The sequence below is a fragment of the Dermacentor silvarum genome, chromosome 4, assembly GCF_013339745.2.
Source record: "Dermacentor silvarum isolate Dsil-2018 chromosome 4, BIME_Dsil_1.4, whole genome shotgun sequence".
NCBI classification, from domain to species: Eukaryota; Metazoa; Arthropoda; class Arachnida; order Ixodida; family Ixodidae; genus Dermacentor; species Dermacentor silvarum.
In genome coordinates, this window is record NC_051157.2 from 187,095,616 (window position 1) to 187,109,249 (window position 13,634).

At 48.2% G+C, this 13,634-nt stretch overlaps 2 non-coding genes across 2 annotated transcripts; both read right to left on the bottom strand.

Annotated features, from left to right (window-relative positions):
* Positions 1 to 2,018: 2,018 nt before the first annotated feature.
* On the bottom strand, positions 2,019 to 2,089 carry Trnag-gcc (transfer RNA glycine (anticodon GCC)). The gene has a single exon. It is a non-coding gene; the product is annotated as a tRNA-Gly (tRNA).
* An 8,884-nt stretch (positions 2,090 to 10,973) lies between these two features.
* Trnag-gcc (transfer RNA glycine (anticodon GCC)) lies at positions 10,974 to 11,044 on the bottom strand. Its single transcript has one exon. It is a non-coding gene; the product is annotated as a tRNA-Gly (tRNA).
* Positions 11,045 to 13,634: the final 2,590 nt, after the last annotated feature.

Consider the following 13,634-nt stretch of genomic DNA (forward strand, 5'->3'; position numbering starts at 1 on the left):
GTGCAATCGCTTTTCGCTTCATAGAAGGACGCACATGCACTGACTTGTAGCGCTCGGTGAGTCCCCTCAGGCTAAAATAATGCCTTATGTAAATTATCACCAGCACTAATGTTCGGCTGGCGCTTTCGGGTGTAGCGTTGCATCACTGGCGAATAATAAATAATTCACCCATAAAGTCAAAAACAGTTCTTTTGTGCTTTTATTCAACTCGTCATCCGCTATTGGCAGTGGGAAGCGAGAAAGCAGTCAGTGGCAACGGGGTCATTGGCGGAGAGGACCAGAAGCGTTGACGTGGTATGAGGGTAACACGGCGCGCCCCGCATAGATTGGCTGCCGGCCCCCAATTGAAGCAGCCCGCAAAGGCAGTTCTGGACGTTTCTGTTAGTGCTTTAGAAGCGAGGGAAGTTGTTCACTACAAAATTATTGGTCCTCGGCCTGCAAAGCACGCAACGTTTCGCGTACGCGGTCTCTTCGTAAAATACAATAAACGGTCACATTGTGCGTATGTGGCGAAGTGGTCTGCCGAACCGGCTTCCTGCGCGAGAGAAGGGTTTGTTGATGGAATAGTATTTACTCGTGTTGTATGGTGTCTGTACAGCCACAGCCAAAGATAACCCAAGGCAGCTACGTCGCGGTATCGCAGTGAGCGACTGCGCTTGTGCGTTTATGTACGGCAGAGCGCTATGTTTCTATTTCACTGTTGTCGGTGCTCGCTCTGTGTTTGCTTGCTTCTTCCATTTTTCTGTCTTTTTGTTGTTTCAAACGAGTATTCTTGAAGCTCACGTGTGGAAGATGACGCAATTTGGTCTCTTCAGGGACATTACACTAAGAGGTATACATTACTTTCGCGAGTAATTGGAATTTCTGTGTAGCCATATAAGATTAACCACTAATAAACTTTGAAAATTATTCTGTCGTAAAAATTGATGCATTTTCAACCAATTAGTGTGTACTCATACCTGTTTAGCACAAATCCTTAGACCAGCATCCTTTTTGATATATTCGCACCCAAATTGTACTAAAACATCCATTAGCGCTGCAGTAATATTCCAGATTCTTAGAGGGAGGTTTTTCACAAACTCAACAGGAATGCTAATAAATTTTGTATACCACATTTTGCTGATAGATATGACACAAGTGGTGCTAGTGTATTGATTTCTGCCGTGTCGGTCCATGTGGTCCTTTTGCTGAATCGTGTCGCAGGCGCCAGCGGCATTCGCGGAAGTTCTGCTTAGCAGAACAAGCAAGTCGTGTTAAGAGGCTTGATTTTGCGTTGAGCCCATTCTAAACCAGCCAAATATCCATGCACTGTTCTCCAATCAGATATTTTGCTTAACCAGGTTATTCTTGAATGAAGTTTACTGTATTATTGATTAGTGCAGAAGAATGCATGACAAGAAACAGACATGATACCGGGCAGCGCTTCAAACACGTGCTTCTTCCCACCAATGCGAGCACCCCAATTCTCCTGCTTTGTTGTCTACGTGATCCTGGCATGCGACGTCGAACTGAAAGCTCGGCCTAAGCGTATTATAACAGCCGGAAAGAAAATAGAGCTGATTGATTCTTTCATTGCGCATGTTTAAAATTTAGGGGTGTGCGAATAGCGATTTTTGAGGTCGAATCAAATGCGAATCGAATCGAATACTGTTTTTAATTGTTCTCGAATAGTTCTGAAATATTAAATAGCTGTTATCATAATTATTATAAACTGAAGTTCACATCCCTGTATTCCTAAAATTAACACGTTTATATCATTCCATAGAACTTTATGAAGCGTTCTTTTTTAAAAGCAGCTCCGTGTGTATTTTGACTGCAAACCAATTAGCCTGGCAACGTGCCCTAGCAAATTGTAATTTTATGTTTTTTTGAGCACTGTTCACGCTATGCAATATACGAAAAGTCTTCGAAAAATATTCGCATTTACGGATAATGACTATTCGATTCGTTGTTCGACAGTTTCGGACATTCTCACATGCCTACTAGCGTTAAACGCTGACAAAAAAAGAGAAAAAAATTGCGTCGGCCGGGAATCGAACCCGGGCCACCCGCGTGGCAGGCGAGTATTCTACCACTGAACCACCGACGCGTGTATTTACGGCAGAGAGCAGCACTGTTTACATAGAGAAAGTGAAATTGCGCAACGTCTAGCTATATCTAGGTCAGTCCGATCGAGAGCGCTTTCTCGGTCAAACACGCTTTTCCATCGACCAGGCGCTTTGGAAGAGGAACAAGGAATTCTGCGAAGCAAAATACCGCTTGATGTGAATGGATGATTGCAGTACCATAGCCTATTCATATGCAAAGCAAATTGCAACATTTGAAATAACGTACTCGTGCCCGCGAGGCATTGCATGCTGCTCGCTTAATTTATTGTGAAAGCGATTCCTCCAGTTGGATCGCGTATGATAAAATGCTCTAGTACGCAATTTCAACAGGGAGTGTCAGGCAATAAACAATTCTAGAAAACGGAAACCAAGTTTTTGAAAGGCTGTCATAAAGCCTCAAAGCACTGCCGCAAGTCCGCGGCTTAGCTACTCTCACAGCCATGTGCTTAAAGTCTTACTTCATTTTAGGCTATTCATCGCTAGCCATCTGGATGACAAATCAAAGTAAACCGTACACTGTCAATTTTAGGTATGTCCTCATCGCCTGTTCCTACTTTGGCGCAGTTGCACTAGTGCGATGAAAGTTTAGCAACTGGACCCATTCATCACGCCTCTGACGTATACCATGCTGTTCAAAGCTACCCACCATATCGGCTGCAAAGAGCGTCACCGTAGATCGCCGAGAGTTCTTCTACAGCGCGTAGTACGTCTCCACAATACTGTAAAAGTGTGAAAGACTTTCATGATAATGTCGAATTGAAAAGATTCACAGGTCTGCGCGGCACACGCAGCACAGTCACAGCGTAAGCTTGTTGAGTGGCGCAAGAGTAGCTGCAATTTTGGCACCACGCACAGCAGGGCCTTTGCGGCAAAGTCTCTTCGCCTCGATTTTGACGAGAACGATCTGAACTGTCCGCCCGAAGTCGAGGGCGAGCTGTGGCTTGTAATGCTCGCTGCACAGCAGTCTTCTGAGCCCAATGATGCCTGGTTCTAGCCGGCCACGTAGCTCTACGATTCGCTTCTTGAGCAGCGGTTCGTATCTTGCGAGGAGACGCCATAACGTGTACCGAAGAGGTACCCAGTATACGTGGCGCACATCTAACATCGGGATTGCGTTGATTGCGCGCCTCGTCTGAATCGCATCACATCGTCTGCGCCTGCGCACGCGGCGTTTGCAGGTGCCTCAACTAGATGGCGCCACCATACTGGCGGAGGCTCGGGTCGTCTGCGCCTGCGCGCCTGCCTATCGGGCGCATTTATATGTCATTTGTCCGCTGCCTGTTAGCAAGCGCTTGCATGGCTCAGTGGTAAAGTATCCGACTCCCGCGCAGCGGGCGTGCATTCAATTCCGGTGGTGATCGGGTACTTTTTTCGCATTTACGGCTATAGCGGTTATGGACGCGGCCACCACCATCGCGAACCGAAACGGCTATTGGAATATGAGCCCATAACAGCTTACGCTGTAAAATTAGAGGACGCTTAAGCTTCGCCTTTAAAGAGACAGGGAAGACTCCGTACGCCATTCGGGACTCCAACAATTGATGCGACACCTAGCGGCGAGCCGGGCACCTCACATGGAGGTCGGAGTAGACGCTCCGTCGGTAGCCTTCGTATACTGCGATCGGGTGCGCTTCAAGTATGATGGAGCCACCATCTACGAAACTCCGCACGACCGTGCAATTATGCTGCGTTTTGAAGTTTTGTGGCGCCGAAGAGCGACATGGATTGCAAATCTTCGCATAGCAAAGCTGTGATGACTGCAATATTTGTGTTCTCAACACCTTGCTCGAGAAAGTTTTTTTTTACAAGATAGAATCGGTTTGTTGTCTGTGTAAAGAGAACACGATCCTGTTGCTTGTACTACGTTTGCTGCGAAGTTCAGGAAGTTTGCGTTGAGCACAATTCCAGTGCATGAGCTGGTTTACTCGAAGAGGCGGACACTACTTTCACAAAAAGTCAAATGCATAATCGATGAATTAACAAAAATTCACTAATTAGGTTTTTAACTCATTACCTTATGGCCCATATTGCATTTTACAAATTCTAGCCGTGGAGTTCGCAAGGCGGGTCCACTTGAAACGAATTCTCAAGAAGACACCAGTTTCGAGATATTATTGCTCGAACTTTGCGGAGAAATGCATTGGCGTTTCGGTTACTTTTGTGCTTCAATGGACCAAACGACGTTTTTTAAGAAAGTAACTGTAACGCCAAGGCATTTCTCGGCGAAGTTCGGGAATTAATATCTCTAAATGGGTGGCATGCTGAGAATTCGGTCCAAGTGCATCCGCCTTGCTGACTCCACGACTAAAATTTGTAAATTGCAATATGGGCCATAAGGGAACCAGTTAAAAGTTAATTATAATTTTTATAATGAGGTGACTATGCATTTCAATTTTCGGTGCAAGTAGTGTCCGCCTCTTAGAGTTGACCAGCTCATCAACTAGAATTGTGCTATCTGCCACAGGCAACCTTTAAACATCGTTGGAAGTGTTTGCTGAAACACACTGTATAGTGTGAGCGCTAACTGTTGTACAATATATATATATATATATATATATATATATATATATATTGTAGTGAAGAAGACGGACGATGCAGTGGGGCATCCTTACCAGCGCTGTCTAGTGGGTCAGTCTCTACAGCGCATCGCTCGGACTACGTCGCTCGCGCTCGCGGTTCCCTGAACTGATCGAACGGTCAGCCCTAACGCTTGCGTTTAATAAACGCCTTTACAAGTGGTGGAGAGTGCTACGCTCCAACGCATCCTGGAGCTCCGATCCCGTACCCTCTCTTCAACCATGTCTCAGGACGAATCTCAGCCGACGACCCAGCAAACGCCTCCTACACCCTCCGTCGTGTGCTCTGGTCTCCCTCGCCACAAGGATCCTCCTGTTTTCAGCGGCACAGACGACAACGACGTGGAGGACTGGCTGTCCACGTACGAGCGAGTAAGCGCCGTCAATAAATGGGACGATGCCGCGAAACTAAGCAACGTGCTCTTTTACCTCGCCGGCGTGGCAAGCCTCTGGTACAACAACCACGAGACGGAAATTCCTACGTGGTCCGCGTTCAGGACCTCGTTAATAGCTGTGTTTAGTCGTCCTGCTGCGCGCAAGGTGCGAGCAGAATCCCGCTTGCGAGAACGAGCCCAACAGCCAGGAGAGTCCTTCACTAGTTATATCGAAGATATCCTGGACTTGTGTAAGCGCGTGGACGCGACGATGTCGGAATCAGACCGAATCAGAAACGTTATGAAGGGAATCGAGGACGCCGCTTTCAACATGCTGCTCGCCAAGAACCCACAATCCGTCACAGAGATTGTTACGTTATGCCAAAGTTACGAGGAGCTACGCAGGCAGCGCTCCTTGACTCGTCGGTCTTCCTCACGCGACGAACACATCGCTGGTCTGGCTACCACCTTCGACCAGACCGCAGTGCTTGCGGAAATGAAAGCATTCATTCGGGAGGAAGTAGCGCGCCAACTCTCCTTGGTACCCTTCGCTCAGCCGCCGCATGTGCCACAGCCCGCTTCGACTATCGTGCCTCCGCTCCGCCGCGCCATCGAGCAAGAAATCGCCGACGTATTGCCCAACCAACGCCACCATGTTCCTGCGCCTGTGCCACTGAGCTACACCGAGGTCGTGGCTCCACCCCAACAGTCTCTGGCACCAGCACCGCTCAGCTACGCTGACGTCGTCGCGAGGCCCCACCCACTCTCTGCGCCTGTGCCACTCACTTATGCCGACGTCGTGGCTCGGCCACCAGCGCAGCCCGCTATACAGTCATATCACCAGCCGTTCCATACAGGGCGTGCTCCGACGTGGGCGGGACCAGCCACAGCGAACCGGTGGCGTACGTCTGACAACCGGCCTATATGCTTTGCCTGCGGCTACGCCGGTCACGTGGCTCGTTTCTGTAATCGTGTGCAGCCGCCCAGCGTCGCATCCTCCATGCCAAACCGTTCGCCCCGTCCATCTTACGACCCCCCTTCTTGTGTGTCACCGACATACCGCCCGCCGCCGAACACCCGCCGTTCCTCATCTCCTCGCCGGCGCTCGTTATCGCCGATGCGGCCTCGTGCCGCCCCTCGGGATGAGGAAAACTGACAGTCGCAGTCCACGAGGCAAGGGCTGCGTTAACGTCGAAGTACACAAGTCCTCATTGCAGCCCTTCCAATGTGATAGACGTGTTTGTCGACGGTGTCCGCGCGTCTGCACTCGTCGACACAGGCGCAGCCGTATGTGTTATGGACGCTACACTTTGCCGCTTACTTCGGAAAGTCACGACGCCCCTGTCCGGACTATCCCTTCGCACAGCCAGTGCTCAGCATATTCGACCCTTGGCGTCTTGCACTGCTCGTGTAGAAATTCAGGACGTTGTCTACGCTATAGAATTCTTGATCCTTTCCTCCTGCTCTCACGATGTCATCCTCGGCTGGGATTTTCTCTCGCGCCACAATGCCGTTATTGATTGCGCTCGAGCCGAAATAGAACTATCGCCGCTGCTAGATTTGACGCCCACTGACGCTCCGCCGCTTCCCAGGAAACTGATTGTCGAAGCCGACACTCAGGTTGCCCCCAACGCCTCAATGATCGTGTCTATGCACTGCAGTGGCCTCTCGGACGCCATTGCATTACTTTCACCGTCTGGCCGTTTCCTCGCACGGAAGGGCCTGTTGCTACCGTTTGCGACCGTGGACATCAACAATGGCACTAGCACAATTTTCGTTTGTAACCCGTGCCCATACCCTGTCATGCTGCTCCGAGGAGAATGTGTTGGTACCGTGGAAGCCATCGACGACGTGCAAGTTATCGACGTGACCGACTACCCGAATTGCGCCACCTACCGTACACTCAGTGCTGTTTCTACATCTGACGCATTGCCCAGAGATGTATTTGGTTCTTCCATCGCTGGAACCCTTACAGCGGCCCAGCGTTCCCAGCTGCTGTCCCTCTTGGAAGAATTTCGTTCCTCTTTCGACGTGGGGCAAGCTTCCTTGGGTCGGACTTCAACTGTAACGCACCACATCGACACTGGCTCTCACCCACCATTGCGACAACGCCCGTATCGCGTATCAGCCAGCGAACGTCGTGTGATTAACGAGCAAGTCGACGACATGCTTCGGCGCGAAGTAATTCGACCCTCGAAAAGTCCATGGGCTTCTCCTGTCGTACTTGTTACAAAGAAGGACGGCTCCGTAAGGTTTTGCGTCGATTATCGCCGGCTGAACAAGATCACTCGCAAGGACGTCTATCCCCTGCCACGCATAGACGACGCAATTGACTGCCTGCAAGGAGCCGAGTTCTTTTCATCTCTGGATTTGCGCTCCGGGTATTGGCAAGTGCCTATGGAAGAAGTCGATCGACCGAAAACAGCCTTTATCACGCCCGACGGCTTGTACGAGTTTAACGTCATGCCTTTTGGACTCTGTAATGCGCCCGCGACATTCGAGCGCATGATGGACACAGTTCTGCGAGGCTTAAAGTGGCACACATGTTTATGCTATCTTGACGACATTGTAGTTTTCGCGCCCGACTTCCCCACGCACCTCGAACGCCTCCGGCGTGTTTTGACGTGTTTATCGAACGCCGGCCTACAATTAAACATCAAGAAGTGCCGATTTGCTGCACGGCAACTCACGATACTTGGCTATGTCGTATCCAAGGACGGAATTCTCCCCGACCCCGACAAACTTCGCGCCGTTGCCGAATTCCCCAAGCCAACGTCCATCAAAGAATTGCGCAGTTTTATCGGTCTATGCTCATACTTCAGACGCTTCATTCGGAATTTCGCCGCCATCATATCGCCCCTGACGAAACTCCTAGGGAGCAACGGGCTCCTCACCTCGTGGTCATCAGAGTGCGACGAGGCGTTCACGAGCCTTCGTCGTTTGCTGACTTCCCCGCCAATTTTGCGCCACTACGACCCGACGGCCCCTACAGAGGTCCACACAGATGCCAGCGGTGTTGGCCTTGGCGCTGTCCTCGCGCAACGCAAGCAAGGGTTCCCTGAGTATATCGTCGCTTATGCCAGCCGAACACTTACGAAAGCCGAGAGCAATTACACCGTGACAGAAAAAGAATGTCTCGCGATCATCTGGGCTCTTACTAAGTTCCGGCCATATTTGTATGGCCGCCCATTTGATGTCATCACGGACCACCACGCACTATGTTGGCTGGCATCATTGAAAGATCCGTCCGGCCGTCTTGCACGTTGGGCACTTCGCCTGCAAGACTACGACATCCGCGTACTCTACCGCAGCGGACGACAGCACTCGGACGCCGATGCCCTCTCGCGCTCTCCCTTGGCTGACAACAATATATCTCAGTTGACTGTGTCTTCCATCGACCTTCGCACCATCGCTTCCGAGCAGCGCAAGGACCCCTGGATTGCGTCGCTTATAGGCTGGCTCTCTGATCCATCAACCAGGTCAACAACCCGCGCGTTGCGCCGTCAAGCTCACCATTTCGCCATTCGCGACGACCTGCTTCACCGGCGCAATTACAGCTCCGACGGCCGCCAGTGGTTGTTAGTAGTGCCTCGCAGCCTGCGTTCCGAAATATGCGCAGCTTTCCACGCCGATCCCCAGTGTGCCCACTCTGGCGTTTTCAAGACTTACCAGCGCCTTCAACAGCGGTACTACTGGCGAGGGATGTACAGCTACGTTCAAAAGTTCGTACGCTCTTGTCCCGATTGCCAGCGCCGGAAATCTTCACCTCGCCTCTCTCCAGCTGGGCTGCAACCTTTACCTTGCCCCACCCGGCCCTTTGGGCGCGTCGGTATAGATTTGTACGGGCCCCTTCCCATGACATCGGCTGGAAACCGCTGGGCCATTGTGGCGGTTGACCACCTTACGCGATACGCTGAAACTGCGGCGCTTCCGGCAGCTACAGCGCGTGACGTTGCCTCCTTCCTGCTTCGTCGATTCATCCTACGTCATGGGCCACCCCAGGAGCTGCTCAGTGACCGCGGACGTGTCTTCCTCTCCGAAGTAGTTGAAGCTATTCTCAAAGAGTGCCACGTTGTTCATCGCACAACAACGGCGTACCATCCTCAAACCAATGGACTCACGGAACGGTTCAACCGTACGCTCGGCGACATGCTCTCAATGTACGTCTCCTCCGACCACACAAACTGGGACGCCATTCTGCCCTTCGTCACCTACGCGTACAATACCGCTACGCAGAGCACTACTGGTTTTTCGCCATATTTCTTATTGTATGGCCGGCACCCATCGCACACCATCGACACAATGCTACCATACCGGCCCGACGCATCTGAATGTGAGCCCATTTCTGATACGGTGAGACATGCCGAAGAGTGCCGGGACCTCGCCCGGGCTTTTACCTCCAATGACCAAGAGCGCCAGAAGAAAACTCGCGGTGACACCACCTCTGCGCCCACCTTTCTTCCTGGAGCGCTTGTGTGGCTCTCAGTTCCTTCCGCTGCACCTGGTCTGTCCTCCAAGTTAATGCCTAAGTATGAAGGCCCCTACCGCATCGTCGAGCGTGCATCACCCGTCAACTATGTGATTGAGCCCGTTGAACCATCTTCCGACATGCGCCGTCGCGGACGCGACATTGTCAACGTCGAGCGCCTCAAGCCGTATTATGATCCCCTAATAGTGACGAACTGTTAGGTCGCCGGACGGCTCCCTTTTTCGTCCGCGGGGTAATTGTAGTGAAGAAGACGGACGATGCAGTGGGGCATCCTTACCAGCGCTGTCTAGTGGGTCAGTCTCTCCAGCGCATCGCTCGGACTACGTCGCTCGCGCTCTCGGTTCCCTGAACTGATCGAACGGTCAGCCCTAACGCTTGCGTTTAATAAACGCCTTTACAATATATATATATATATATATATATATATATATATATATATATATTAAAATAAGTGGTGGCGCTGGCTTCCAGGGTTAGTTCTAGTAGATAAAACATAGATACCCCGGAAAGTGAATGGGATAACGGCGCCGCGATAGCTCAATGGTAAGAGCTTCGCACGCATAGTGCGAAGGCCAGTTATTTATCATTTCTTTATTTCAATTAGTAAGTACAAGTTTTTCCCCCTATGTAATCCTTGGTGTCATTGTGTGTTGGCTTCTTATGAAATGAATAATAAAAATCGGTCCCCTCGGTTTCCTTTGTGCTCGTATATATATATATATATATATATATATATATATATATATATATATATATATAGGGAATTTTATAGTCGATTCATGGGCACCGCCATCTTGCGCTGTTACACAAATTAATTCTATTTGATGAAAAGGGACTTTTCGCATACAACGTTTTATTTATCCATGGTTTTCTCAACTTGCAATTTTTCGTTTTTCTTTCTCTCAACAGATAGACTTCATCATAGCATGCAAAGACATTTGAAAGGTAAGCTTCCTATGCTTTGGTTACATCGGTCATCTCATATATGATAGCCCAAGAAGCATCGTCAATTAGTGGAATGAATTTACAGGATCACACCACTTTCGATTTATTATTTCCTAAAATGTGTCACGAAATACATGCCTTTTGTTATAAAAGAAGGTGAAACAACAGTGCATTTGAATGGTGAGTTCGATGGTTGATATCTCCAAACTGGTGTCTTTATGGAAATTTATTCGAAGTGAATGCGCCTTGCATACTCACCGGATTTACATTTAGTAAACTGTCGCCTGGGCCGTAAAGTAATTAATTCAGAAGATAATTAGCGAATTTTTGTTATTTAGTTTAATATGCATTTTGATTCCTCGTGCAAATAATGTCCGCCTCTCCGAATAATTCAGCTCAAGGACTAGAATTAGGTGACCTGCAACAGGGTAGTTTTCAAAATTTTGTAAACTTCCACAAAAGTGAAAAAGAAAAAAGAAACTGCGTCGGCCGGGAATCGAACCCGGGCCACCCGCGTGGCAGGCGAGTATTCTACCACTGAACCACCGACGCCTATGCACAAGCCGTACAACAACATTCCTTGCATAGCGCGGAAAATTGCGCAACGTCTATCTCTATCTAGGTCAGTCCTCTCGCGAGAGCTTGTTTCGACCACCTGGTCGCAGAAAGCAAGGCGCTTGCTTCCACCGACCGGGCGCGTTTGTAGAGCAAGAACGGCTTTGGTGCCACAAAATGCCGCTGGATATTAATGGATGACAGCAGTACAATGGCGTGTTCACAGTGCACTGCAAGATGGCAACGTTTGAAACGACGTATTTGTTGTGGCAGTGTAATTTTTTCACGCTGCAGGCTTTTCTTCTGAAAGCGGTTCCTCCAATTGAATTTCATATTATCTTAGAAGGCTTCGTGACGGTTATTATTGGGGAGTAGTAAGCGTTACATAATGAATTCTATAAAAGGGAAGCCAAGGTTTCGAAATCTGTACTAAAGGCTCGAATCCCTGCACTCGCAGTCATATATGCTTAAAATAGAGCCTCATATTAGATCTTTTGTCGCCGCCATCTGGTGAAAAAAGCGAAGTAAACCAACCGCACACAATGTAAAGTTGGACCTCGTAGCCTGCTTTAAACTAGAACAATTCATCACGTTTTCAAAGTCCACCATCATGGTTGGTCAAAGCAATAACCCCCGTCTCAGTCAGAAGAGCATCGCTAAGGAGTTCCCAACTGCCTCACTCACCCCCTCCCCCCTACCTCCCTTCGAATTAAAGAAAATAGGAGAGCCAAACTTTCGCTGAGCCCGCCTAGTATGTAGCATTGTGCGAAGAAACTTTCAGTGAACTACGATATAAAAAACTTTACTAAACATTTTATTGTTTTGCATTCTGAAAAGGGGCAATACATCAGAAGTAAAAGCACAGAAGCGCAGCGCCCTCGCCATGATCAAATTTAATTTTACTTGGACACTTTCTGTCAAACGACTGCGAAAAAGACAGAGAAGAGTCAATCGTAAGACACTGGAACACAAGATATTTGAGGATAAACGTGAGATGCCAGTTGTACCGTGCTAAAAATAGAAACTCGCACGCACGCAGGCACGCACGCACGCACACAAACACGCACACACACAACACACACACACAAACACAGAGCAAAATGCCTACAGAGCAGCATTCTGTACACCTCATACCTGTGATTGTCTATACATTTGTAATGGTGATAAAATGTCGAATACAAGGAGACAATGTGAATTGCAAATATGCAACCTGATACAATAAACATTCCCCTTTAGCAATACCTACCCATCCTCGGTATATTCATTTTGAAAGTGTGCATGTCTCTTATACATAATTTAGACGTGTTGTTGCATCATCAAATTCGTTGTCTTTGTAGTCAATGTGTGTCAAGCATGTGGATTACTGTTTCGCTACCCCTGAGGAACTACAGTGCACACAATACTATAGAGTGCATTGAACTGTTAGTATATTTTGGTCATCTGGACAAGAGGCTAATACCACAAAATATAATACACGCAAACCGGAAGGCTGACAAAGTAAAAAAAAAAACAAATGTCGCCCAAATTATGGCAAACAGATGCCACAGTTCTCGCTATCTATATTACAACATGCAATTATAGGAAACAGCTCTTTGATGTGTCCCACATTGCATTGAGATGACTACGAAGTCTAATACTGGGACATTGTTAACATAAGCTGATTGATGCTTCTACTAACTTTAGCTGACTGATCTTTATTTCAATGGCTGTTTACAGGAAGTGCCGGTTGTATACCAAACGTTTGACATCTATAATCGCATAAGCATGTTTGCAAATATAATTGCCGGTTAAATATATTTACTTCTTAAGATAACCACCGCTATGCCGATGGGTGGTCACGTCCTTTCGAGCTGTTTGATCAGCATTTTGCCTGATGCCCCGCAATGTTGTTGCAAACAAATTCAATTCAGTTCAGATCGGTTCAAGAATTAAATTACACAAAGAGGCATTTCCGGTATTCTTCTAACGGTTTTCTTGTTCATTGCCTCCAGAGGGCGCATTTGCTTCAAAAGAAATAACATAGCAAAGGCACTGGATTAGTTGACCTACAGCTTTGCAGCAAAAGTCACAGATGGAAATACGCGTGAGTCACTGCTATTAAGTTTTTATGTCTCTGTACAGGCGTTCACGTGATGTACTACTTAGAAAATTCTGCGGAGTCTACGCGAGAGTTTAATAATCAAGGATTTTTAGTGGCAGCGTTTTCCAATATTGCGTTAATATTACTATAGGGAAGTTTACCAACGCAATTTAGTTTTTATTTTCTTAATACCGCATTGAAATCTCAAAGTGGTCCGAGTAAAATCGAGCAAAATGCTCAGCGGTCAAATCTCAAACCATGTCTCGTGTGTACGCGTCAGTTCTGCGCCGATTATACCTAAGGCGCCCGAAGTGAAAAATAACGCGTTGTTGATTCTTCACAGCAGTACTGCATAAAGTGAAGGCATTCCATTGACATTCATCAAGATATTCAAGGAGATGCAATTTTCGTTGGCAATACAGTTATAGTGAACGCTCGTTAAACGGGAACGCAAGGAACCAGTTAAGTAAGTCCCACTGATAAAAGGTTCTGTTTACCGAGAGATTG